This window comes from Taeniopygia guttata, chromosome 13 (genome assembly GCF_048771995.1).
Source record: "Taeniopygia guttata chromosome 13, bTaeGut7.mat, whole genome shotgun sequence".
Lineage (NCBI taxonomy): Eukaryota > Metazoa > Chordata > Aves > Passeriformes > Estrildidae > Taeniopygia > Taeniopygia guttata.
The window spans coordinates 9787611-9812742 of NC_133038.1; the positions used below are offsets into that span (position 1 = coordinate 9787611).

Genomic DNA, 25132 nt, shown 5'->3' on the forward strand with positions numbered 1-25132 from the left:
AATTATGTGACCTCTAATCTCAGCTCCCACATCAATCAGCAGGAAAGGGAACATTGATTTTTAATTGCTGGTTTAGAGTTGTGTTTGTTCCATGAATTGAGACTTAACCAAAAAATAAACAATTAGTTCTTAGAGATACCTGATATTTGCACATCATTATACTGCAGATTTTAGATATAATCTGAACCTGGTGTTCCTTGTAGACCTCAGGCATAAGAAGAGCCCTGTGCTCTACATGGGCTTTGAAAATGACAAAAGGCTGTGTGGATTTTTTTTTTAATTGGTTGTGAATTAATTGAACACAATTCTCATTATTTGCCAGACAAACACTGCTTTTAAAAGGTTTGAAACTCAGCCTGACACACTTTAGGAATTAATGGAGAGACACAGCTGCATTCCAGGTGCTTTCCAGGGGCAGGATTCCCACAGTGCAGGGATTATAGTGCCAGAATCCCGTTCCTTTGCTACAGAATCCCAGAATGGTTTGGGTTGGAAGGGACCGTGAAAATCATCTATTCCACCCCTGCCATGGCAGGGACACCTTCCACCATCCCCGGCTGCTCCAAACCCTGTCCAGCCTGGCCTTGGGCACTGCCAGGGATCCAGGGGCAGCCCCAGCTGCTCTGGGCACCTGTGCCAGGGTCTCAGAGGGAACAATTCCTTCCCAAAATCCCATCCATCCCTGCCCCCTGGCACTGGGAGCCATTCCCTGGGTCCTGTCCCTTCAGGCTGGGGCCAGGCAAGAAACGGGGCTTGAATGGGGCCACACTCACCTCTGGGGGCTGAGCTGTGACTCCTTCCCACCCCACAGGACACAACCCCAGGCTCTGCATTCCCAGGTGACCCTGATGACTCCCTGCCCATCCCAGAGTGCCCAGCCTGCTCCTCAAACACGGGAATTCCCTGTGCCAGGGCTGCTGGCAGAGCTGGGCACGGGCGGAGCACCGGGACTGCGGGAGGGCAGCGCTGGGAGCAGCTCTGAGCCGGGGACAAGCTGCTCCCTTCCCATCCCAAATGCTGAATTACCCAAAAGCTGCTCCCTTCCCATCCCAAATGCTGAATTACCCAAAAGCTGCTCCCTTCCCATCCCAAAAGCTGAATTACCCAAAAGCTGCTCCCTTCCCATCCCAAAAGCTGAATTACCCAAAAGCTGCTCCCTTCCCATCCCAAATCCTGAACAGCCCAAAAGATGCTCCCTTCCCATCCCAAAAGCTGAACAGCTCAAAAGCTGCTCCACTCCCATCCCAAATGCTGAATTACCCAAAAGCTGCTCCCTTCCCATCCCAAAAGCTGAATGTGGCTCAGAGGGGTCACGGAGCCATGCCTGACACAGACCTGACCAGCAGCATGGGGCTGCTCACCTGAGCTCTGTGCCAGTGCCAGGATGGACAGGACGGAGCTCTGGGCACTCCCAAAGGGACCCAGAGCACTCCAGGTGACAGAGGTGTCCCCTCCTCGTGCTGCTCCCTGAGTGCCTTGGAGGGCAGCTCAAAGGAGGCTGTGCTGGCACCATTTCCCAGCTCAGCTCCTTGTTCTCCTTCCAGGAGCCCATCTGGGAGTGAGGAGCAGGAGCAGCTCGGGGGCAGCGAGCCCTCCCCTCCTGCTGTACACACAGCCCTGGGCAGAAGGCAGAGGGAGCCAGAGCTGGGCACAAATTTGTTCCCATTGAAGACAATTTGCAGCATCCAAAATCCCTGTTGTGATTACAACAAGCCAGCAGCGACAGGCAGCCTGCGAGCTGAGGTCAGTCACTGATACAAAGAAGGACAGCAGTGAATTTATGTGCATTTCCTTCTCCTCAGCCCACCAGCCCCTTTCTGCTTCCATGGATGCACTTCTCTGTAGTCACAGTGACTAATGCAGAGCTTAACAGAGCTCTTGGAGTGCCTGCTCACTGCTGAAACGTGGGCAGATGCTCCTTAATACGGATAAACCAAAGAATTAATACAAACAAATGCACATTTTCAGTGTGTGGTTGCATCAAGCCTTCCTAATTCCCTCAGCTCAGCTCCCAGGACACACGGAGTGCCTTGGTGCCCAAGGCTTTATGCCAAGAATCCCAAAAACCATTCCTGGAGCACAGACACCTCAGGGTGGAACTTCCGTGCTGGGATGGTTTCCTGTGATCCATCAGAGGAATTTTTAAATATTAAAACATAGAGATTGTGAAAAGCTCTTTCGATGACTGCCTGGTTTTCCACTATGAGCTCATTGATTCTGAAGGGGAAATTCGGAGAGGAGCAGCTTCTCCCCATCTTCTTCCTCTGCTTCCCCTATGACACTGACAGAGAATGTGCAAACCCTGTCCATGCTTTATTTAATGCCAAGGAAAATCTCCTTTTTGGCAGAAAAAGCCCGTTTAAAAACAGGTTTCCTTTCTTAGCATTTTTACTTTGTGGAATGACAAAGAAACAATCCCAATTCAGAGGAAAAAACCCTGCATAACTTAGAGAAAATGAATAATTATAAAAAGTGTATAGTCTGTATTGTTCCTCTATATGGAATCCATTTTCCATGGATGTCCATTGGCAGATTAATGCCAAAGATCATCTTTTATTCCCAGGATTTTTAATGCAGTAGCACTGAGAAGGGAACACTGTTCTTTATCTGTAATTCTATATATTGTTCTTAATCTGTAATTAATTATTCTATTATCTATAAATTATTCTTAATCTATATATAATTCTTAATCTATAATTCAGTCATTTATGTGAATTCATCAGGAAATACTGTGTAATATTAGTGTACCAATGAATTTTCCTAAAAAACTCCCCTTAAGCCACTCCATGGAATCACTGAACCAAGCTCCAGCCTTGAGAAAAATACAAGACACAGGGGAAAAAAGATATCCAACTTCTGCCAAGAAGCAAAAAGTTTATAGGGCAGGATGAATTTGATTGTGGTACCACTGGAGCAGCTGGCCAGGATGGGGATGGAGGGGACAGGAGGATGGGCAGAGCACCACTGAGCTCTGCCCTAATCAAGGCCAGGCTGAGGAATCCTCCAGTTCCAGGTGGGAGCTGTGCCCAGGACAGGTGGGACGTGGGACTGGGGCAGACACGGAGCAGGAGCCCCCTGAGAGGAGAAAAGGAGATTTCACCTCTCGCTCCTGCCCCAGGAGCTCTCAGCGTGCAACCCCCAGAGCTTTGGGTGTCTCTGCACAAACTCCTGGGCTTGGAGACAGCAGCAGAGGGATGAAAAGAGCAGGAAGAGCCAGAAGTGCCTTGCACAAGGACTTTTAAAGAAAGGCAAACACGGTGTGACATTTCCAAAGGGGTTTAAGAACCAAATCTCATTTTCTACAGTAAATGACTCTCAGAATCAATGGGATTTGAGTGCTCAAATCCATGAGGTGCTTTTGCAACTCTTTACAGGTGCTCAGGGAATGTGGGGCAGGGATCCAAGAGGAACTGGTATTTCTGATGGATTTATTGCAGAATTAGAGTTACCAATCCTCTCTGGCACAGGGACAGCAGGCACAGGGAGATGGGTCAGTGCTGGTCCAAAGTGCTCTGATCTCTGCTCCTCTGGTACCAACCCACTGCTGCCATCCCAAACCTGGCACTGGGATTAACCTGGCATGGATATAAACCTGGCACTGGGATTAACCTGGCATGGATATAAACCTGACACTGACATCAATCTGACATTAATATAAACCTGACACTGAGATCAATCTCACACTGAGATCAATCTCACACTGAGATCAATCTCACACTGAGATCAATCTCACACTGAGATAAACTGCCATTGAGATAAACTTAACACTGAGGTCTGACTGATATAATTGATATATCTGATACTGATATAAACATGACACTGAGATAAACCTGACACTGAGATCTGACAATGATATAATTGATATATCTGACATTGAGATAAACCTGACACTGAGATCTGACAATGATATAATTGATATATCTGACATTGAGATAAACCTGACACTGAGATCTGACAATGATATAATTGATATATCTGACATTGAGATAAACCTGACACTGAGATCTGACAATGATATAATTGATATATCTGACACTGAGATAAACCTGCCACTGAGATCTGACAATGATATAATTGATATATCTGCCACTGAGATAAACCTGCCAGCACCCAGCTGGAGGAGCCAGCTGCAAGCTGGGCTCTTCTCTTGAGCTGGGCTCATTTCTTGGGGATGTTGTAACTCTGAACTCCACCAGCAGCGGTCCTTGGGCCATGGTACAGTGCTGGGGGTGGGGAAAGAACATTGCAAACTGAAAGTCAAGGGGAAAACCCAGTAAATTCATTTCATTGACTGAAATTCAAGCAGCATTTTCTTCGTCTGACAGCTCCTAGAAAAGGAGTTTTCAGACAAAGCCCAGCCAGGCCATTCTAGGTCCAAGGGGAGTTTGGACAATGCTCTCAGGGACAGGGGGGGGTTGCTGGGGTGTCCAGGAGTTGGACTGATGATCCTTGAGGATCCCTTCCAGCCCAGGATATTCCATGATTCTGTAATTAAAGCACTCAGGGATATACCTGGAAGAAAAAGGAAGTTGTGACAACTTCCTATTTTGCTATTAATTATTAATGTGTAAATATTTATTTAATGCTAAATAAATAATGCCTGGGGACCCAAACTGAGAATGGCATGGCAGGATAAGGGATTCAGGAGTTCACAGGAACACTCAATGCCCAAGCAGGATCCAGGCATCTTGTTACATCATTTTTTATCTGTCAGAAAATTCCAAGTTCCTCAAGGTGGGGAAAGGAAACTTTAAATTATGTAATAAGATCTCTGACACCTCCCATGACTGTGAGGGAATGAGGTCATACAAGACCTATTTGGAAAGCAAAAACTTTTCACCAGTGAACCACTGAAGCATCCCTGAACTTCTGAAAGCCAAAGAAAATTTTGGAATTACTCCAGGGTTGCTCTGTGACATCACATTCACTCCTGTAGCCCCTTTGCTGCATTTGTGTTGTAACAAATGGGACAATGCTGTAACCAACCCCTTAAAATTAAAATTCAGGGGCTCTGACACGGGAGGGTTCCCAGGACCCAGGGCAGAAGAGAGGGACTGTGGAATGGCAAATCCTCCTCCAAGCCAGTTTGGTGCTACCACACATTTCTGACTGGGACAGGGCAGATTTTGGTGCCAACACCTCAGGAACTGGGATAATCTCCATGGTCCCCTGTTGATTTTCCTACTTTTACAGAGACAGGGTAACAGAGGCATTTTAAAAGGTTTTGTTCCATTATCAATCTTGATGAAGGGTGAGACGCAAGAGATGTAAAATCCAACGCCATTCCATCAGAAGCCAGCCCATTTCCTGGTCACAACACCTTAGAAATGTTGTTCAGCCTATTAGCTTTTGCCACACAATGCTGCTAATACCTCTAACACCAATCACCTGTATTCTTACCTCTATTTTAACATACATTTAACACCAAGCACCTATTATTTTACCCCACATGGTCCTGCTGCAATGCACCTTTCACAGTTCTAGTTCTCTAAAACACCTGATGTTTTTGCAAGGCCATCTTTTGAAACTTGTTTCCAGCTGAATCTCTCTCTCAGCAATGTCATCTCTGTTCCATGGCCTCCCCAAGGCTGCACACCTTTTCTCAGAGTTTGCACACAGGTGGACCAGGCTGTGTGAGCTCTGTCAGGCTTGAGATTTCTTTACAAACCCATTTCTGACATTTCCATGTCCTGGGCTGTCCCAGGAGCACATCCCTGTTCCTGCAGCTCAGTCAGTGACACCAGGCTGAAGAGCTGTGAATAATTCAGAGTGAGGAGAAAGCTTTGCATGAGGGAACTTCCAGCAAGGATTTTCCCAGGAGAATGATGAAACCGCCTGCCTGGAGTGAGCACATCTGTTCCTGCTGGGGCCAGGGAGGATGAGGATGTGCCTGGAGTTGCTCATTTTGGGAATTGTGCTCCCTTGCTCCTCCCTGTGCTCTGACATCACCCTGATTAAACACCTCAACAGCCCCACAGAAAAAGTGTCCTTCACCCAGGTGGAATAATTGACTCATGCCAGTAAATTCCTGGAGCTGAGCAGGAATTTTGTGATTTGCCTGAGGAGATATGGGGAAAAGAAAACCCAAAACAAGTAAGGGATGTGTTTCACATTTAAAATGCTCATGGATTTGTAGTTTGGGTTGATTTTTGCCAAAAATTGGAATATGATGCCTTTTTTGGGGGGTGATCCTGTACACAGGGCTATTGAAACACAAGTAAAAATCACTGCTTTTTGCACATCTGGGAGCTCATTTGACCTTGTGCCAGGGGAGGAGATCTCTGCTGGGTTTTGCTCTCATTAGGGGCAGGATATGAAGGGATGAAACCAGGAACTTGCAGATTTCAGGGAGAAGAGGATGTTTTCCTGGCCAGTAAATAAATGAGCCCTGCAGCCCTCACACAGCGAGTGTGGACTCTCCTCTGTCCCTTCCTAACTCTGCTCTGAAGGGATCTGGGGGGACAACCCTCACTCTTTCCAGCTGGAAAATGCATGAAACTCACTTTCCAACTCCACAGGGCAGAACTGCAGGGCACAAACATTCACTGGCCCCAAACCCATTTGTTAATCAGCTCTTTCAGCCATAAACTCATCACTCCACTTTCCCCTACATCTCTGGCTTTTCCTGCTTATTCCTACGGGTGAAATGGCCAGGGCACTCCTGGCAGTGCTGCAAACAAGCCCCAGTCTGTGTGCAGAGCTCAGGGAGTGACCCAGAACTGGGCACTTCTTTGATCTTCCCCCAGCAGCAGGAGTCACTCAGGAGTGGCTTCCACCACAAGGGACACGACTTTCCTCTGTGGTGACAGCCCCTGCAGGGACAGCTGGAAAGCCAGCACCTGCCTCTGCCTCCTTGGGCTCCTGCAGAGCCTTTGCCACGCTCCAAATCCCTCTGATGTCTCACATGGGACAAACCTTATAAAAGAAAAGATTGATAAAATCCCAGCTCAAGCCTTACTTCAGCTAAGTACAGCTAGTAACTAGCTTAAGTTCCCTTGAGATGGAATTAAGAGAATGAGAATCAGTTTAAATAACTCATTCTAGTAAGAAAAACAGACTGCACCTGTAAAAAAAACCCATAAGAGTCCATGAAGAAAACATGTAAACTAGCCAAAAGTAGAGGGGTTTTAGGAACATGCACCCTCACCATTTACTGAGCAATAAACTGTCAGTGTATTGTTACCCAATTAGATTGATTCTTGTTAAGCAAAATACTGTCAGTGTGTTGTTAATCAATTAGATTGGTTCTTGTTAAGCAAAATACTGTCAGTGTAATGTTAACCAATTAGATTAACACAGTAGCTTCTAATATTCCTATAAAAATAAGAGCTATGCAATAAAAACTCAGCTTTCCTAGATAAAAAAATCAAGAGTCCCATCTGTTTCTCTTGCAGCACTGTGACAGTGAGGGAAAGCTGTGCTGACGCCCCATTGGTTGTGGAGTTCCTGAGGCAAGGGAGAGGCAGCAGGAACAGCCCTGAGCTGCAGAATCCCTCCAGAAACACACCCGGGACAAGCTCAGCAGTTAAACATTGATATTCTTGTGCAATATTTGTTTGCACCTGTAATGAAAACAATATCAACTTTAAACGTCCTGTGACAATTTCCTCCACCTCTAATTAATGCCCGGGATTAAGAACCACTTGAGAGAGCTCTAGTCTGGCAGTTGTAACCATAAATACCTTTGCCAAAGGAATTATTGTTTGCCCCGAGCAAATTAGCTTCAGTCCTAATTGACATTGCTCCTGGGATCCTGTCTGGAGAGTTCAGCAGAAAACCACTTTCACCAGAGAGTGCAGCCCAGTATAAACCAGTTACTGGTGCCCAGAGGGGATGGAGCACACGGGGAGGAGAATTCTTTCCTCAACCAGCTGAATTTAATGAACTCTGCTCAAGTGTTCTGAGCATCCTCATGGAAGGGCATTTCCACCTGGATCTGCAGGGAGTTCAAGAGCAGGCTGTGGTGAGCCTGGCACTTCCCCAGGGGTCCTGGCACTGCCCCAGGAACCCAGCTGGAACCACCACAGCCCCGGGATGTGGGATGTGACCCAAAGCCAGCCCCATCCCTGGAGTCCCACCCAGTCCTGCAGAGAATTCTGCACCAGGGTGGCATTCCAAGAAACCCAAACCTCAGACCTGCTGCAAGGCTTGGAATAACCCAGGGCAAAGTTCATTGCAGGCCGGGAGTGGCTCCACACCTTTGTTCACAAAGGCACAGCCGGGATTCGGGATCAGCTGGGATTTGGGAGCAGCCCTGGGTTCCCACTGGCACAATTCTGTAATTACCATTTAATTACAGGGGCTGCATCTGCACTGCCCTTTCCTGATAGTGAATTGTTCATGGAGAGGGAAATGAGGAGAAAGGAACCCCAGGAATATTGTGCTGTCTGATGCACAAACATCTCTTTAGAACACCTGTGGCTGAGCAGGGGAGAGAGAACTTCACTCACTTGCACTGCAGATTTATTTATATTTAATAAACCAAAGAAAAGGAAAGATGGGGATGAAGAAACCCACAAATTCTGCTATATAACCTTGATTTTTGTGAAGGGAATGAAGGTGCCATTACCTCACCCTGCACTGAGCTGAGCCAGAGGCAGCTGGGCTGGGAGATCAGAGCCCTGGCAGGGCAGAAATGTGGCTGGAAGAACCCAGCTCCAGCTCCCTGGTGGAACACCACGTGCAAGAGGGCAGAAAGGGACTTTGTGCAGCCTCTGTCGTCACTGCAAACACAAACCATGAGACTCCTCACCTCCACTTCTCATTTTATATAAAAGCCCCATCGTGCCTCGTGTTGAAATCCAGCAGAGTGCAGAGCAGCTCGATGGACCTTCCTCACCACCCACTTCAGCGTGGCTGCGCCTGGGGAGGAAATTTCAAACCACTTCTCTTAAAAGAACTGAGATTTTCAGTTGGAAGGGGAATCCTGGTCAAAACAAAAATAAAAAAAATATTTTAAATCCCCTTTGTTTAACCCTGGGGTGGGGGTGGAGTCCCCATCCCTGGAAGGGTTCAAGGAACAGCTGATGTGGCACTGAGAGCACTTTGTCCTGATCCCAGCCCCAAGGAAAACCATCCCAGGTGGTGCCACTGCTGCCCTTGGAGGAGGCTGAGAACTGAGCTGGAATCCCCCCAGTATCCCACTGGAGCACATGGGGAATAAAACAGGCACTATCCCATTAATTAACTTTAAATTAAATAATTTAAATTAATTTTTTAAATTTAATTTTAAAATTAATTTTTAAATTAATTAATTTAAAAATCCAGGTGATGCTCAGGCGATTTGCAAGTTTCCAGTAATTATCACTAAATCCCAGCAGTGTGGATGCACAGATCCCCAGGAGAACACTGCCCTTCAGAAAGGTTTGAGCTGGGCTGGAAGGGAAAAGTGCTGAAATTTGTTCACATCAGTTCAGGTTTGGGCAGCTGAAATGGCCATACAGAGATAGGAAGGATTTTAGGTTTCCTTGAGAACAGTTTCACCATAATTATTAGAACATGAGGCACTGAAGGTTGTCATGATAGATTTAGGGAGGGAGGCAGAGAAAGGAAATAAAGAAAATCAGAAAAACGAAAAAAGAAACGGAAGGAAAAAAAAAAAGTAGCAACATTAAAATTTCAAAATCTACTTTTGGGGAATCTTATTTTTAGGGACTTAAAACAAAATTACTGACACAACCCATTCCAAGTCCTTTTTGTCTGTGGTTCCAACCTTGATCAAAAATTCTTCCCAAGTGTCTGGATCTCCTTCCCCTTACTGAGAACTTTCTGGGGTAATGAAGCATTTGGTTAAAAAAAAAGGAAAGTCCACCTTCACTCACAATTCCACTGAAACGAAACTCCCTGGCTCCGAGTTTCGGCAGCGTTTTTTGGTTGCTTTACGAACCTGCTGGAGATGTAAAAACTGTGCTGAAACCACAGAGGGAAAGAGGAAGCAGAGCCCAGCATTTCCCAGGTGAGTGCAGCAGGTTCTCAGCCAGGAACAGCCCAGGGATGTGCTGCCTTGGCAGGAGGCAGCGATCCCAGCGATTCCTGGGGGCTGGAAAATCCCTCCCAGGCCCTAGAGTCCAACCTTGTCCCCAGCCTGGAGCTCTGAGTGCCACATCCCGCTGCCACTTCCAGGGATGAGGACTGTATTCCCCCCTGGGCAGTGCCTGGGCACCCTTTCCAGGAAGGAATTGCTCCTGGATAACGCTGGGATTGCTCCTGGATAACGCTGGGATTGCTCCTGGATAACGCTGGGATTGCTGCCTGGATAACGCTGGGATTGCTGCCTGGATAACGCTGGGATTGCTGCCTGGATAATCCATGTTTTGCTGCGACCCCAGCCTGGATTTGTGTGCTGGGATCCCCCCTCAGCCTGGCACTGCCCCCCATTCCCAGACTTTGTTTGGAAATCCTGGCACAGTTTGGCTCTGCCTGAGCTCTCCTGGCTGCCCCTGCTTGGCAGAGCTCTGGGGGGGCTCTCCAGGCTGGCAGAGCAGCCCCTGGAAGCAGCTCTGTGCTTGCAGTGCCATGCTGGGGTGGCTGCAGAGGGCAGCTGCGTTATGTAATGCCCCAGGGTGGCTGCACAACTTCCCCCAGGACGGGCTGGGAGACCTGGCCTGACCTCAAAAGCCACAAGGCTGAAACTGGCTCCTGTCCCAGCAGAGCGAGCCCTTGTCCCTGTGCTGGGCTGTGCCCAAGGATGGGGCACCTCTGCTGCCCCGGAATCCCGGGATCCCTGAGCTGGGAAAGCCCTCCCAGCCCATGGAGTCCCAGCTGTGCCCATCCCTCCCCACCCTGTCCCCAGCCCAGAGCACCGAGTGCCACCTGCAGGGATGGGCACTCCAAACCCCCCTGGGCAAGTCCTGAGCACCCTTTCCATGGAGAAACTCCTGCTGATGCCCAGCCTGAACCACATCTGCAGGGATTGCACTGGGTTTCCCTTACAGACCATGATAAAGAAACTGATTTTCTTCATTTGCTAAGGAAACCTTTTCAAATATGAGTTTCCAATGCTTTCCTTTGACATAAAACCCCAGCACATTCCACTGGACATTGACCAGTCAATTCTTGTCACATATTTTCCATGTCAGCACAGTCCTGTACCTATGGATGGTGACTGGCACCAATTTCGGAGTCAGGATTTGGCTGCTTTGGTTTCCAGGTGCTGAAGAATTGCAGTTATCTTTCCGGTCATTTAATTAACAGAATATTTAATTCACAATGAACAAAACCTTTGTGTTCAACTCCCCTGGTTAGGATTTCCCTCCTGTTATTTATATTTGAGACCTGGGGAATGGCAGTAGGAGTTAACATGGAGATTAAATACAAACAAGAAGGATCTTCATTCCATAAGAAGCAAAGCTAAATGTACACAACTCCAAATTCTCATCAGTGCTTAGCTGGTGGCAAAGTAAAACACCAGAATAAAGTCTGAAGATTATTTTTTTCAATAGAATCGGTAATTAGACAAAAAGTCACCAATTCTCTGCTACAAACTGCAGCTGCGTGACTTTCACCCCCCACATCCACAGCACCCTCTTCCAAAGGAAGTTATTCCTTTGGGCTTTTACACATATTTAGTAATGGACTTGTGGTTGCAGTCAGTTTTGCTGGCTGCTCTGTCAGAAGCTTGCAGCACTTTCCAAAAGCAAAGCCAAACTGAAAGCACGGAAGTCCCACCATGTCATGTTGTCACTGTGTCACCAGGAGCCTCTGGGCACCCCCAGAGGGGGCAGAGCCACACACAGGGACAGGAAAGAGAGCAAGGAGGAGTCATGGCCACCACTGGAATAAAAGGTTTTGTTCCTGAGTGGCCACCCTGGCCAGCAGAAGCCCCAAGTTGTCCCTGACAAGAACCTGCTCCAGGCTGGCCTGGCTCCCTGTGCCCACCCTGTGCCCATCCCCTCCTCGCCGTGCCAGCTGCCCCCAGCCTGCCAGCCCCTGCCTCCCTCTCCTCCTCATCCCTCTGATCACAGCCTGGCCCCCATTCCCGTGTGGAATGTCTGCATTTCCCAACCACACGAGTCTTTTATTCCTTTTTTTATTCCTTTTCATTCCCTCCACACTTCCTTCCCTCGAGGGCATTCAGCAGAACCTCCCCTGCTTTGAAGGAAATAAAAATAAAGTTGCATTTAACACTTGACTTGAATCATGTCCATTACCTGAAATTTATACAGTTTACACCCATTTTTAACTTTTCCTTGTATTTCATGCCAGGCCTTGGTTTACCCTGTGTTTTACCTGCAGTGTTCAGCCAGATCCTGAACTGCCAGAGCTCAGTGATTTCCAAAAAAGCCCAAGAGAAGCTGAAGTTTATCTGAACTTTGTGAACATTTTCTCTGACTTTGTGTACATTTTCTGACCTCATTAACACTTTTGAGGTCACTGCTGGCATCAGAAACTTCAGCTTTGCTGCTGACATTCAAATTGGGCAACGAATGCATTTCCCACCGTGACTCCAAGTCTCACTTCTGGTGCCAACAAAACTCACATGACCCAGTGCAAGTCTGCAAGGCCTTGAGATGACATCACAACAAAGTCCTGCCAATTGCTTTTTTTAGGAAATGAAAAATTGTTCAAGCCCAAAGTGTGGCCAACTTCAGACCAAAAGAACTGAACTGGAGGGATAAAACCCAGGAACCTGCTCTGGACAAGGGGACTGGCTTTGGACACCCCTGCAAAGGACACGCAGTTCATGTCATGAATTAAACTGGTATTTTTACCCCACTGGTCTTTGCCCTGCTGCTCCAAGACAGCCCAGCCATGGTGGTTATTCTCTGGGATAACAGATTTGGGAAGAGGGAAAAACCCTGCACTCATGGTAAAAATGGGATGAGATTGTCTCTCACTGAGGCAGATGTGTTGTTTTTGAGGAAAAGGCAGAAATGGAGAGAGGAATGGGGAGCAGAGGAGAAGGGAAAGGACACTTTCCACCATCCCCGGCTGCTCCAAACCCCAATGTCCAGCCCGGCCTTGGGCACTGCCAGGGATCATGGGGCAGCCACAGCTGCTCTGGGCACCCTGTGCCAGGGCCTGCCCACCCTGCCAGGGAACAATTCCTAATTCCCAATATCCCATCCAGCCCTGCCTGGCAGTTTTCAGCCATTCCCCCTCATCCTGGCACTCCAGGCTCTTTTCATGGGCTCTGACATTCACAGATACCCAAAGCATCAGTGCTGTCCAACCTCGGTGCACCAAAACCTAATTTAGAGCAGAAAATGGCACCACTTCCCTCTTCCACTTCTGCAAGTCCCTCCATTGTTTTAATAATCTCATTCAATCATTTTTACCTTCCCTCCAAGAATTTCACATTGACAGTCTCGGCACTCTCACAGTCTCGGGGGGATTTACCAGGGTATTTGATATTGCACAATTAAAATACCGAAAGATTAAGCTACCTGACTAAAGGAACACAAACACACCATTTGTTTCTGTCATGTGCTCCAGTTACAACCTCAGTCCTCTTCTTTTAGGCAAATAATTTTCAAAAGAGGAAAGAAATCCTACAAAGAATTTCCGTCATCGAGGATGACATTGTGTCTTTTACCTCTGAGTCAGAAATTCACTCCCAGCTTTAATCTGCAGGCACTGATCTGCCAGGGGAGCTTCATAGAAAGTGGAGCAGTTTCAGGGCACTCTCTGATGGATAAATCCCCATTAGAGACTCAGACCAAGGGTGAGCTCACTGGCAAGGCTAAAGCTCCCAATTCATCTCAGAATGAACAAGCTCCAGAGCAATTCCTTTAAAAAAAATGTACAATCAGTCATTTTCTTCAGTCTACTTCCTCTTTTTGTTATTTTCCCTGTATTCAGTTCAGGTTTTTGACTGAATCAGAAGCCTTTGGGCAGTTGTGCCCGTTCCCAAGGCTCTGCTGGGCATCCACCCTGCAGCTCCTCCGTGCCCAAAGGGCTTCCAGGAGCCAGAGCCTGAGCAGAGACCTGGCTTTGCTCCTTCTTAGGGCAGGCTCAGGTTGGATCAGCAGGAGTTTCTCCATGGAAGGGGTGCTCAGGCCTTGCCCAGGGGAGTTTGGAGTGCCCATCCCTGGAGGTGGCACTCAGAGCTCTTGGGCTGGGGACAAGGTGGGGACGGGCACAGCTGGGACTCCATGGGCTGGGAGGGCTTTTCCCACCTCAGGGGTTCTGTGGGTTGGTTTAACACCAAACATGTGAGCACAATATGGCTTTAACTCCATTTCTCTGAGAGAAACAAGGCCACAAACCAACAGGTCGAGCAAAACCAGCATCTCCAGCCCTTTAATCCCCCCTCAGAGCAGAGGCCTTGGGGGCTGTTGAAAGCAGAGCAAGCACTGTGAGGTTGGGGTTCCCTGGTTCTGGGGTGCCTTGGGTTGCTGAAGGCTCCTCCTGCAGCAGCTCAGCCTCACCCAGGCAGGTCCAGATAAAAACCTGCAGGCTCAGCCTCCAAATTCCCTCCCCTGTGCTGCTCCTGACCCCAAACTGTGTCCAGGCACCCAAATCTGCAGGGCCTGCTCTGAAAATGCTGCATGGGAGAGGCTTCTCCCTTCACCTCTGCCTCCTGTTCACAGCTCCTTTTATCACCCTGGCTAAAAAACCACCCCCAATTAAAGCTGGCCCTACTTTGCCAATCCCTGTTGGGGGATTTTCTCATCACCCAGCAGTGGATCCCAAACAAACACATCCCCAGCTGCCCTCTGCTCTCCCCCTGAAGCTCCCCTGTCCCAGCCCAGCATCCCTGGAGGTTTCCCTGCTGCTTTGTGCATCCCCTGGCAGAGCTCATCTCCCCCAGCATCCCCAAGGCACAGTCTCAGTTCTGCAATGGTTGCTCGAGAGGCTTTCAGACTCAGACAGTTTTGACAAAATCAGCATGGTTTGAGGGCAAAAAAACCCACACACACAAGTACAAGACAGACAGGGCTGAGGGATGGCATCATCTTCCTGAGGTGAACAGAAATTCCATGTTTGCTTTCAAGTATTTATGAGAAAGAAGCCCTTTTCATTGAAGAAGCTTCTTGTGGAGACTCATTTCAGATAGAGAGTGAAATAAACTCTCAGCTTCTGAACCCTCAGAGCTCAGATTTTATGCCATAAAATTTTCCAGCGTGGAGGTGGCTCTGCCAGGCCCAGCATGTCCTGAACCACAGCCTGCAGTCTCTCCTGGAGCTTGTTTTGGTGTATCCCATAGGCTTCAGACATGGACACTTTACATCCTCTCTGCCCCTAACAAACATTGAATAGAAAGTATAGTAACCAAGAATGGCTTTAAAATACCAAAATAACTTGTTTAACAGGGTATTTTTTTAAAGCTTCATTTTCTTCACATAATTGACTTGCCATGAAGTGGAGGAGTGAGGCAGGGGAGCACTGATGGGTAAATCTTTTCTCTTAAATATTTTCTTGCTTTTTACTATGTTGAAATCCAGCCAGACTTACCCAGGTTGGAAGTCCAGCCTTGCCTTGGGGAACTTCTCTGGAAGAGAACCAAGGAGAAAACACTGCTAGAGAGAGGAAATTTTGGGTCTTGTCTTAGCAGAACAACATTTCTGGGTCTGTGCACAGCTGAGAGTCCCAGGAGAGCCTTGAACCAAAATCATTCCTCTTCACGCTCCCCTTTAACGCCTCCTTTTAACTCCTAAAAGGGTGTTTGGGAGCACCTGTGTCCTGTTATCCCTGGGAAGGGAACTGCAAAGCAGAGTTTTCACACAGAGCAAAGCAAGACAAGCAGGTTAAAGAGAAATATTTTACTAAAAGAAAAGGGCAAAGCAGGAAAACTTTGAATTCCTCCTTTTGGCTGCTGATGCTCAAGGGTTCAGCCACTAGAGGGAAATGTAAGATAAGAGAAAAGGGAACTTAACCCTCTCCAGCTGGAGCTGTGCCTTCTTTCCACAACTTCAGAGTTTAGTGACAAAATGTATTTAGTATTTTGAACACCGGGTATTGGGAAGAAAGGAAAAGCTACAGGGAAGGAGCAATAGTCAGAGCATTTTATCTTTGAAATTTCCTTTTTAAAGTGGAGAAAGAGAAAGCACTTATATTACATTAACCCTGATAAGACTTTAAATGGTTGCAGAGATGTTCTTACTGGTAAAAGCAAAGCCCTTTGGGTAACAAAATAATTTAATTTTCTAGGCAGAATTAGGACATAACCAGCTGTAGAGAATCAGTGGAGACAGCCATTCACTGCAGAGGAGAGGGAAAAGCTCTGTTTAGTGACAGGTCTTGCTCACAAGGTAAGAATTGATCAAAAGGGACAAGAAATGGAATTACCTGGGTCTGCTTGAACGAGTACCTGAGGATGGCAATGGAGTGTGATTCCTGTTCTGGCTGGCTTTGCAATGAAATGCCACATGGGATGGCCTTTCCTATCCACACCAAATCCCACTCCAAAGGACCTTTCTCCTCACAACATGCAGCTTTTAATCTCTTTTTAAAAGTCACTCATGGCACCAGTCTGGGAACTTCCCATCACTGGTGTTCCTTTGCCTTCCTGAATTTGGCACCACTCCCACTGCTCACACCAAGCACCCAGGAAGTGGGTGGTGCTGAGGAGCACATTTTGGGATGCCCTCAGCAGTTTTCTGCCCCGCTCCCCCCTGGATCAGTGACAGATTTGTTCCTGCACTGCCAGCACTGCATAGACAGCCCTGGGTGTGTCAGCACCTCGAACTGGAGACAGCTCAGGGAGTTGGATTTCAGGATTTGCTCAGCAGCTCCTGAGCTTGCTGTCCCCAGGGCACGTCTCAGTGCCTCAGCCCAGCCTTTCCAAGAGTCCTGCCCTCCAGCAGTGCCTTGCTGGGCACTGATTTATCCCACAGAATTCCCGGGGCAGTGCTTGAGGCAGATCCTCCATCAGCACGGAATGCAATCAAGTAATTAAGGTTTGCCCTGGAATGCACAAAGATTTCCTGTTCAGCAGGCAGGAGCAGCTGCAGGGTTTGCTTTGACACCTTTATGGATGATCCCAGAGCTTCAATTCCATCAAATGCACTCAGCCATCACAGACTCCGTGGCCCGGGGGTCCTCCAGATCCTCTCCAGGAGCTCAGCTCCATCCCAGTTCTCATCCCAGCCCTGAGGAGGTTCCTGGGGCATCGCTGGTGGCTGCTCCTCCATCTGCTGCACGTCCACCAGTGACAGCGCAATGATTCATCGAGTCTGGGTGAGGAGACTGTGAAATGAGTGCTTTAAAAGCCACAAAGATGTTACTTTTACAGGAATTCAGGTTGTTATCTCCTGTACCTAACACCTGCCATGGGGAGGATATTAAATATTCCCCCAGCTCCCCTTGTGAAGTGGTTTGGGGTAATTTGGATTCTGATCTGGATCAGTCACAGGGGGATGTCAGATTTGTGCTGGTCCTGTAGCCCTTGAAGGTCACCAGGCCAGGTTCTTGTGTTTGCTGTGCTCCTGCCCCGTTCATGTGCAGGGAAGATGACAGCCAGGGACCAGGGACGTGGGGAGCAGCTCTCTGCCCCAGCAGGGACTCAGCCTCTCCCCAAGGCTGCTTCTCCAGGAGCAAATGCACTTTAAGGTTCTCTCACCCAGTGGGGAGAGGTGAAGTTTTACTGCCTGATTTTGCCATAAAGTCACATTTTCCTCCAGAGCTCCTTCAGGAGTGTGTGGGGCCAGGTAAAGACTCATTTCCATCTCTGTGCAATGCAGCCTCGCAGTGCTGCTGGCAGAAAATCCAGCTTTATAAGCCTAAAAATATCATTTACTTCCTCAAACAAGTTCAACTGGGAGATGAAATTGGGGCCTGGAGCCTAGGGGTGTTTATTTTAAAAGGGAGTTTGGAGCTTGTGGCATCTCCACAAGCCCAGGCCTCCAAGCTCTGCCAGCAGTGACATCCCAGAACTTCTGCCCCAAAGCCTCTGTGCCAGCACAGAGCTGGGAGCACGGTTTGATGTATAATCCTAAAGTTAATTAGGAATTTCTGGACGTCTGGGACGAGCTTCATTACAAGAATTAAAAACCTAAATCTTCAGCAGGAAATTGAAGCTCTGGAAATGGCCACTTGATACAAATGGTTCTGTTGGTACAAAGGGAGCAGGGAATAAATCCTGAGCGCTTTTCCCTGACTGAGTGAGAAGAAAGGGAAAGATTTGGTGCCAAGCTTGAGGTCCTCCAAGACCCTACCCAGCCCTTTCTCCCCCAGGGCTGCAGCTCCTCTCCTTAGCATTGCCCCACCAAGTTTTTCACGAGTAGTTTGTCTCATTCTCCTTTCTATTCCTCTCCAGAAAAATAGAAATAAAATATGGAAGTGTTTTCTGCTGCTCTGGATGAGACAGAGAGCATTAAAGCTGTTCTAGTGAGGAAAAAGCTGCCCAAGGACAGGTGAAACAAAGCCAGGAAGGTGACAAGTGAAGGTGCCTTTTCTCCCTTGTTCCCCGTGTTGAGTGATCAATTCCTATGCTCAGTGATCAGTTGCTGTGATCAATCCCTCTGCTCAGTGATCAGTTCCTGTGATCAATCCCTGTGCTCAGTGATCAGTTCCTGTGATCAGTTCCTGCAGTCACTGACCAATCCCTGACTGATCAATCCCTGTGACCAATTCCCCCTCTCAATGATCGGTCCCTGTGCTCAGTGATCAATCCCCTCTCTCACTGATCAATTCCTGTGCTCACTGATTAATCCCTGTGCTCAATCCCCTCTCTCACTGATCAATTCCTGCCTGTTACCCTCACTCCCAGGCGCTGTCCTTGCCCTGGCAGCAGAGCATCCCAGGCCCAGCAGTGCAGCCCTGGCGCAGCAGTGCAGCCCAGGTGCAGCAATGCAGCCCAGGCCCAGCAGTGCAGCCCTGGCGCAGCAGTGCAGCGCAGGTGCAGCAGCACAGCCCAGGCCCAGCAGTGCAGCCCAGGCCCAGCAGCGCAGGTGCAGCAGTGCAGCCCAGGCCCAGCAGTGCAGCCCAGGTGCAGCAATGCAGCCCAGGTGCAGCAGTGCAGCCCAGGCCCAGCAGTGCAGTCATGGCCCAGCAGTGCAGCCCAGGTGCAGCAGTGCAGCCCAGGTGCAGCAGCCCAGGTGCAGCAGCCCGGGTGCAGCAGCACAGCCCAGGCGCAGCAGCTCCCATGGGCCAGGAGCTCCCTGCCCTGCAAGGGGACCCAGCTCCGAGCTGGCAGCGCTGCACAGGAGGGGCTGCACAGGAGTGGTGGCATGCAGTGAGCCCCAGCGCCCGTTCCCAGATGGATCTGCCACATCCAGCAGCTCTATCCCCACAGGGCAGAGCTGCTGAAATGTCTCTCTGCTGCTGGGCCCCTGCCAAACATCAAAAGCACTTTTCATGCAGAGCAGCTCAGTAAAACTGACAGTGTGAAGTGAGGGAGGCCACACATGAATGAGAATGGCTCAAGATCTAAAACCCACTTGGAGCTGTTGAATTCCCCCCAAGGAAGCGGGAAAAGTGGCTTCTGCTTATTCTGGTTCATTTGCTTCTGTTCTTCAGCTTTTTCCCTCAAAATCTGCATTTTGCTTTAAGGCAAAGCTGCAGAAATTGGAGGTGGTGCTGAGCAATTCCTCTGCTCCCCTTCTCCTTGGGCTCATTTCAGTTTTTTTTTGTTATCTCCTGAGCTCCTGTCAGCTCGAAGGGAGCAAAGGCATTGTCAGCTTTTCATTTCCTTGCTTGGACACTCCTCTTCCAAAACCACAGAAAGCAGCTTGGATTTAAGGGACAGAAATGGCAGAAAGGGGCAGTTATTATGTTCTGTAATATTCTCCCTCATAATCCCCTCATTCCTCACCAGCCCCTGCAGACTATTTTTCCTCGTGCTATTTGACTGAGGAAAAAAAAATCTCTAAACTATTCCTAGTCACTTGAGAAAATAGCTGTCTGTGTATTTTGGGCATTGATGTAAAAGTAATGTACATTTTCCATTTCTCCATTAACCCCACCCTCATCCCAGAGCCACCCAAGGGTTGCTGCCTCTGTCCTTTCTTTCTCTGCTCTTTATGGGACATCCTGAAATTTTTATTTCTCTCAGGGCTGCTGGTTCCACTTGGAAAGCTCAATTAAAAGAGGATTTGTTCTTTTCTTGTGCCCAAGGATTTTTTTTTTTTTTTCCTTGGAATGTCTGTCCTCTCCAAGCCCTTTTAGTCATGGTTTGGTGAGTGCAGCCTCTGCACCCAGGAAGTTTTACACACTCCTGCAGAAGGATCATGAAACTGAAACCTGCTGGGCTTTTGTGCATCAGGGAGGAGCAGAGCACCAAGAAATGGCCCAGACAGAGGTTGGGGGTGACAAGTGGGGTCTTATCTGTCTGTGATTTTAACCTAGAAAATTCCTTCCCTATGGGAGGGAGAGGACATTTGGAAAGAACAAATGGAAAGCTGTGGGAAGTGCAGGAAGATCTCTGGAGTCAGGAGGAGATTGTGTTAATACCAAACTTTGAACTCTTCGTTAATACAGGTAGTGAAAAATCTCAGTTTGAGCATCTCAGCTTGAAAAGAACAGGAGCAATCTGTGCCTCTGTGTCCCTTTGGACACTGCAGATGTCACTCTGAACTTTGAGCAGGGACTCTGGAGATGCTCAGAGGCTCCTCCTGCCCTCCCTGTCTGTATTTGCACTGCACTGACCCTGTTTGAAGGTCACTTCCCACTCCCTGCTGCGATGGACCAACCAGGGCTATTAGAATATGCCTGAAATATCATTTCAAACATCCTCCCTCCTCCTGCTGTTGCCTCCTGGAATAAAGCTGTAGTTAGTCAGTCCTTTCCTCCAGGGACACGAGGTGCCAGCACAGGGAAGGTGATTTACAGAAGGCAGATGAGAAAGGTTGAATAAATGTCTCATTTAGGGCCTGATTGTGCTATTCTTATTCAGGAAGAATCATTGCTTATTCCCACCAGGACCTACTCTTGGATTAGCTTTGGCCTTAGCAGAAAAGGCCTTAAAAAGTCCTTTTTGGCAGGAGAGCTCCCCAGCAGCAGGGCCCCTCTGCAGTGCTCTGCTCAGGACCAGGGGGAGCCTGGGCTGTCACAGCCCCCTGAGAGCCCCTGCACGGGCTGGCACCTCCACAACAGAACATCTCCAGCATTCCAGAGGGAATTGAGAGGAGCTGATCAAGCTGAGAGTGCTCCTGAGTCATTACTGCAGGTGCTAAACCATATCTGACTGCTCCAGTCAAATGATTGCACCCATCATCTCTCACCCGAAAATCCATCACTGCTGGGGATGGATGCTGGGAATTCAGCTCCTCATTACCCTCACATGCCTCTGCATTCAGTCAAAAGGGAAACATTTCTGCTTTTTTTTCTCTCTGGGCATGAAACTGGGGAAGTTTCTGAAGCAGCTGGACACAATCCTGTCCCTGAGCTCTGGGATGTTCACAGCAGTTGGATGGACACAATCCTATCCCTGAGCTCTGGGATGTTCACAGCAGTTGGATGGACACAATCCTGTCCCTGAGCTCTGGGATGGCCCTGCTGGAACCTGTGAGGTCCCTCCCAGCCTGAGCCATCCTGGCATTCTGTGGGTAGAGGGAACCGCCGATCTCCAAAATATTTTGGCTAATTGAGCAGGAAAGGCTCAAGAGAGACAGGGACCAAATTCCTAGTCAGGTGCTGAAAGGCTTTTCAATTTATCTCAGACTTAAAAAATCCCAACAAAACAACAAGGAAGTTTTTATAGTGTGGTTTCTTTGTTTCCTCTGCCGCTGCTCTGCTGTGACTTAAGAAGTTTTTAATCTCAGTTGCTCAGTGCTCTCAGAGCTAGGGCTGCTGCCTGTGACAACACCAGCCCATTCCCATGGAAATTCTCGTGCCTGGAGTGTGGAGCCAGTCCAAGCCTGGCAGGAACAGGGAAGGACTCACAAAGACTCAGAGAAATCCCAGGTTATTGGATTTGCTAACTCATTGCACTTTCATTTGCTAATTAACAAGCTCGAGAGAATGAAGAAAAGCCACCACCAGTTAAGATTCTGACCCTCTGCTGCTCCCCTGGTGCTCTTGCTTGCTGTTTATTGGATATAATCCCAATTTCTCCCTGGCTGCTGAGCTGAATTTTGGAGTTGTGGGTCGAATTCTTTGAGCAAGGCCCATTCTGAATTACCCATCTCGCAAAATCCTTCATGCAGGGCTGCAAAGCTGTCACTAAACATTGAATAAAATATTCCCTTCAGTCAGACTGCACCAACAATTCCCTGCCAGGAAGCAACTTCTGCTTTCCTGGGAGATGGGATGCCCAAGGAACCTCAGGGGAGGCCAAAGAACACCTGGATCATTCCTCAGGGAGAAATTCTGCAGCTCAGAAAGAGCACACAGGTCACAGTTAAGAATCTTTGTGTATTAATGAGGGAATTTTAGCCCTGTTGGCATTCAGAGCTAACTGGTTCCAAGTGAACTCTGTTCCTTCCAAGCTGAGCCTTTGCTAAGCTGCATAAAACAGGCAGGAGCTGCTTTTTTTCCCCACACCTTTTCCTTTTCCCCCTTTTCCCCCCTCAACTGCTCCGTGCTTTGCTGTGAAATCTGACTGAGCCATCTGGACTTGTGTTTCCAAACTGCCCCTTCAGAGGAACACTCAGGCAGGTTTTGTTTTTCCAAATCCACCAGAGTTCATCCAAAAGAACAAATAAATGTGCTAGAGGGAAGCTGGACTACACATCAGAGCAGCCCTGCTCACTGGGAAATCCCACTCAAGGACCAGAACAGCTTTTGGAAGGAGAAATCTCCCTCAGAGCTCCCTGCCAATAAAATTAGGTGTGAGTTACTGGTGGACTGAGTCACTGAGCAGACTGAGGACTTGAAATGTTTTCCTATTCTTAGATGGAAAATGCTTTATAAATTCAGAATATTTTTTTTATTTAGGTGACAGAAGATGTTTCCATAACACTTGAAATGAAAACTGACAATGGGTTGATACAGAAATGCAAGATTTTGCTTGAAACTCAGATTAATTTCACTCCTTGGAGTGGAAACTGCAAAGCCTTGATTTCCAACACCCAGATTCCTTGTAAAAATCCCAAGACCCATTAACAGCTTGCAAGCTGTGCAGATCCTGTTGGAACAGCTGGGATCAGTCCCTGAGCTCCTGAGCATTTTCAGTAAAACTTAGGGCTTTCAAAAAGGCTCTGAATAATGGCAATGGTAAATACTTTACAGTCAAACAACAACAGTGCTGAACAAAAGTGTCCATTTCTGGAAGGAGCTCCCCAGCTCTTTTTTGGAGCAGTTTGGGACAGGGAACAGGTGGAGCCTCGAGCCCTGGGAGTGCCAAGGCAAAGCCAAGAGAGATTTTGGCACCAGCCTGTGGATTTGGCTGGAAAAGACTTCCAGGGAGAAGGTCTGGAGCAAATCCTCCAGGACTTTTTGCCTGGGGGTGGTTCTGGTTGCATTTCTGGCTGTTACTGACAAGAAATAAAACCAGGTAACAACAAAAATCAGCTGCTGCAAGCACCTTGCTGGGGTTTGGTGCTGTAAAGAACCTTCCTGACAAAATGAGACACAGCCCTGGGGTGCTGCTGGAATCTTCCTTTGCTTGGCCTCCTCTGAGGCTTCCTGGGGGTTCCCATGGCACTGGGGAGAGCTGCAAACACATCTGGAACAATCCCTTTCCCTGCACACTCACAGGATTCCCTCACAGTCTGTCATCATGGGATTTTGGGTCCCTTCCAACCCAAACCATTCCCTGACTCTGGGATATGGAACAAGCACTTGGCTACAAAAATGTGGCTTTTTGAAGCCCACTTTGGCCACGATGGAAAACAGGATATTTCACTCCTTTTCCCCCTATCCCTTCCATTTCAAAATGTATTTCAAATATACTTATTTCTTACTCTTCTTATCTCTTGAGTTCTAACTCTAAAAATGCCTCAGCAGATGAAAATTAGACACAGGTTAATGAGACAAGCCAGAACCAAGGAATTCTAAAGACAATACAGACATAAGTGTCTACTTATTGCAGCCAGGAGTTATTTTCTTGTTTCTCTTTGATGAATTGAGGGGTTTTTCCCCTGATCACAATTGAGTATAGAATATGTTAGGTTGAAATTAGAATATATTAGCTTGCAGCACCCCTCAGTTTATTGTCAGGATGAGACTGTTAACCAGTGATTTAGATTGATGGGTTTGCAGCACAACCTGCTGCAGAAAGGAGAGGCAGAGGGAAAATAAGATACAATTTTAAAGGGAAAGCATTTCTCCTCAGCAGACAACAGAGAAATTATTTAAACCATTCCCTAATCTGGAATTTATGTTCCCTCCTAAGGCCATTAAGAAAAAATGACAAGAAGGATTTTAAAGGACAAGAATTGATTTTAACTCCTAAAGTTTGCCTTTAGGATGTGCCCTTCCCACAGCACACACTCAGGATTCAGACAGACACTGCCCTGAGCCTCCTGTGACTGACAGTCCTGAGATAAACATTTCTGAAAGTGGATTTAGCCAAGTTTTCTTCCAGTGCCCCTCAGCTTTGTGAGTTTCTCTCTCTCCTCCCAGGGATTTTAACAATTTAATGTGGCTCTTCCCATTGAAAATGCTGATTGAAGTAAAACCTAAAAACTTCTGTAAAGTTAGGAAATCTATCCTTGCATGTCTCAGCGTGGGTTAAAAATCCATGTTCAGGGGATTTGGGGTTTTAAAGGCAGTTTAAATCTGTTTCAATGGAAAAGCAGACAGATCTAGAGCAGAACCAGCTTTGCTTCCAGGCAAACAGCACATCAGAGGTTTGTCCATCCAGTTGTTCCCTCTCATCCCACCTCTCCAGCCCCAGGAACTCACTCACTCCTTGTTAATGAACTGCAGGAGGAGGGAAAATCAGCCTTGGCCAAACAATAAACATCTGGGCTGCTCGTGGCCTCAGCAATTCTCACCAGAATCAGCCACTAACAGTTCCCAGAAGAATAAGATTTAGTGTTTTTCTTCCTAATGGTTTTTTCTTTTCCATCTAAAACTTGTGTTAATGGATTAAAACCTAATAAATAAATTCTCCTGGAAGTGATGATTAATCAGTTATGAGTTACTCAAACCTTTTGGTGGAGGAACCTTTGCTGAAGGGAAAGGGCCTCAAAATCCTGTGTTTGAGCTGAGCCCTGCTGCTGGACCTGCTACCAGAGGCTCCTTTGGCAGAACCCCCGTAGGTTAAAATTCCAGCTGCAGGAAAACTGCAGAGCTCAGGGAACACAGAAAAATGGAATTATCCAGGCTGGAAAAGCCCTCCAGGATCACTGAGCCCCAGCTGTGC

The 25132-nt window shown here is 47.8% G+C and overlaps 1 protein-coding gene across 2 annotated transcripts in view; it reads right to left on the reverse strand.

Moving 5' to 3' along the window:
* The window catches only part of IL12B (interleukin 12B), a 55313-nt gene that overhangs the window by 10882 nt on the left and 19299 nt on the right, over nt 1–25132 (reverse strand). The gene's annotated exons all lie outside the window — the stretch shown is intronic.